Here is a 3,678-nt window from a genome sequence, read left to right as displayed (position 1 = left end):
CCCTGAAAGAGACAAATTGAAGTGGCGCAATAAATATTTTAGATATGAACTGGCAGATACAGATGGCGATACAGATACGTGGCCATAGAGACGGCAATAAATCTGCATCTATATAGAACCTTATGGATGGATGGGGGAGAGAGCATCCCCTTCCCCTCCGCCAACACACATTATAAAGGGACAGTCAAGGCCGTTGTTGTGTGGGCGATATGGTGATATGTTTTCCTTTTTCGTTCGCAAAAACTAAACGAAAGTGACAAGTGGAACACAGTGGTTCCAAAGTTAATTTCAACTTTATTTTGTTAATATAATTAATCCAATTTGAGTTAATAAATTATTATTATTATTTATTTTTATGTGCAATTATTTCAACAAATCATAGTTTAAAAATGTCATAGCTATGCTAAAAACGCAATAATTTTAATTCGGAAAGCTGCTCGGTGTTAGTTTTTTGAAGGTGAACAAATCTGCATACTCAATTTAAAAATATTACAAAATTATTTTTTTTTGAAAATTTTTGACAATTTTAACGATGTAACCCCTTATATTTTTTCGAAAAAATATGAAAAAATTCAATTTTTGCCGGAGATAGCTAGATCGATTCCCCTTTTGATGCTGATTAAGAATATATATGATTTATAGGGTCGGAAATGACTCCTTTACGTCGTGACAAGCTTCTGACTAAAATTAGAATACCCTTGTAAGGGTATTAAAATGTTAATTTGTATAAAATAAGTTCATATGTTCATATTAAATATTTCCAACTTTAGTGAACTGTGTAACCACTGTCCACTGAATCATCATCTGCGTGAATGTGTTAAAATTATGCAAAATTAATTTAATTCCATTACATGAACGGCGGGAAGCGGGAAGCAGGAAACAATACAGGAAATGCTGATGAAGCTGCGGGGGAGTGGACCTTGGCAAACATTCATCACATTTGCATACTTTAATAAATAACACCGAATGCCCAAATCAGGGACAGAATGATGGAATATTGCGTATACGCCACGTGCCCAGCTTCAATTAGTCTCCGAAGGATGACACTTGTACGCTTGTACATGTGCACATATATAAGTAAGTCTGTGTTGTGTATTGTTTAGTGTCTGTTTTTTGTGCGTATGTGTTTTAGTTTCTGTCTTGTTTTTTTATTTGACCAATGCCAGTGCATTTTAAGTAGTTTCACACTGAAAATAACATATAGTAAATATTTAGAGATGCTTAAAGATGCAATTAACATGAAACCTTTTTGAGAAATATGTTTAATTATAAACTCTTAGATTACTGTTAATATTTTTGTATATTCACCTTATTCTACGACCATCTACTTGCAAATTCAATGGAAGTCAGTGGTGTATAAGTAAAGGCTTCGCTTGATTAAGACTAATTACCATTTGGGGTTTAGTTAAATCCTTTAATTTAACTTGTAAAATGAGGTATTATTATATATTATCATTATTTTTCTGAGTGCACCTAACAAAAAGGGGCAGGGTGCTGGGTACAAAAGCGGGCAGCATCTAGACATACTAATCGAGGAGACATATGTGCTGTCATGTCGTGCCTGAAATGGCAGACAACCAACGCTGACAGTTGGCTTAAGCTGTCAATTAACATATTATTAAGCGGGTAAAGGAAAAACGGGGACAAAAGAAGAAAAAAGGAATGAAAATAGGATGAAAAGGGAGCGCAAAAGGGGCAAAAATAGAGCAGAAAGGGGGCGGAATAGGAGGCTGACAACCGATGGCTACTTAGAAAGACAACGCATAATTGAGTGGGCTGAGGATCAAGGAACTGCGCTTCTGCAGGTTCCAAGAAGCTTCTTAACTGCATTTTAGCAGATTCGAAAAGGGAAAATCAATATAATACCTTATGGCTAAATCAAATACATTCATATGCTCTGCAATTAAATTTTCCGGATATTATTATTCATGGCAGACTTCAGCTGGCTTTAATAGATCTTAAATTCGCTTTCCCATTCCGCTTTTAAAATACCAAAAAGTATGCTGTCGCGCAAGCGCATAAAGCCTTTCTAGTATCTAGTATTTTCATCCCTTGTCTCCGCCTCTCTTCCTCTTCTTCACCGTATTAAAAGCTGAGCTTACGCACAACTGCTGTAAGCGCTCGCTCTCAGTGCATCGAAACGGTGTTTTGTGCTTTCCCTACTCTGCACTCTCCCCTCTCCCAGTCGAAATAATGCCAATCATTTGGCTTCAAGAGTTGAGTTAATGCGCAGGTGAAAAATTACAAGAAGTGAAATAATTAAAATTTGAAGCCATCCGACATTGTATTTAAAAGTGAATAACTTGTGAAGTTTACAGATTACATATCCCAGGTATGTGTTGTTAGCATAGTTGGGGTTCAGGTGTTTTTTCAGGTGCAGCTCAACTTCTTATCAGCAAGATCAGGTTACATACATATATGTAAGCATACATACAAGTGCATATACATATATATACTGGTGTATGTATATATTGAAGCGATGATGACTGTGCTGTTGGAGCAAGAGTTTTACGATCTTCTGATTATGTGAGTATAAGTATAAGTATAAGTAGCTTAGATTTGATTTATTTGTTATAATATTATTATACATATGAATTATTATTTAATATCTTATATTACACTAGCCAAAATATTGATTTAAGCATAGTTTGGGCCCAGGTGTTTTTCGTTTTGCAGCTTAAATTCTTATCAGCAAGATCAGACTACATACATATATATATGCAGCCGTCTTGCTATCCAAATTGAACACCTGGGAAGATGCATACATACATACAAGTGTATATATATCAGTGCTGCTGGAGCATCAGTTATACGATTTTATGTGAGTATACGTATAAGTATAAGCAGATTAGATTTGATCTTTTTAATTTGCACATTATCTATATGTATAATTGCAGTTGTCAATATATTATTTGATTATTTGCTTATCTTAAACCATTTACTTATAACTCTTTATTCTAATTTCGATTTAGCATACTCTACCTTAATTCAGCAGCAAGTGCACATACGTACAAATGTATATATGAAGATTGGCGTATGTATATACTGAAGCGATGATATCAGTGCTGCTGCAGCGAAAATTAAACGATCTTATGTGAGTATAAGTATAAGTATAATTAGATTAGATTTGATTTATTTGCTATAATATTTTTATATATATGAATTATGAAATTATTCCTTATATTGCACTAGCCAAAATATTATATTGTTAGCATAGTTTGGGCTCAGGTGTTTTTTTCAGGTGCAGCTTAACTTCTTATCAGCAAGATCAGACTCCATACATATATGTAAGCAGCCGTCTTGATATCCAAATTTAGCAGCAAGTGCACATACATACAAGTGCATAAATATATATATTGGTGTATGTATATATTGATGCGATGATGACTGTGCTGTTGGAGCAAGAGTTTTACGATCTTCTGATTATGTGAGTATAACTATAAGTATAAGTAGTTTAGATTTGATTTATTTGTTATAATTTTATTATACATATGAATTATTATTTAATATCTTATATTACACTAGCCAAAATATGGATTTGAGCATAGCTTGGGCTCAGGTGTTTTTCGTTTTGCAGCTTAACTTCTTATCAGCAAGATCAGACTACATACATATATATATATGCAGCCGTCTTGCTATCCAAATTGAACACCTGGGAAGATGCATACATACATACAA

The sequence above is a fragment of the Drosophila serrata genome, unplaced genomic scaffold, assembly GCF_035046125.1.
Source record: "Drosophila serrata isolate PLE 108 unplaced genomic scaffold, ASM3504612v1 contig_8, whole genome shotgun sequence".
Taxonomy (NCBI): Eukaryota; Metazoa; Arthropoda; class Insecta; order Diptera; family Drosophilidae; genus Drosophila; species Drosophila serrata.
The sequence above is the reverse complement of the archived record's forward strand: the minus strand, read 5'-3'. Positions refer to the sequence as shown.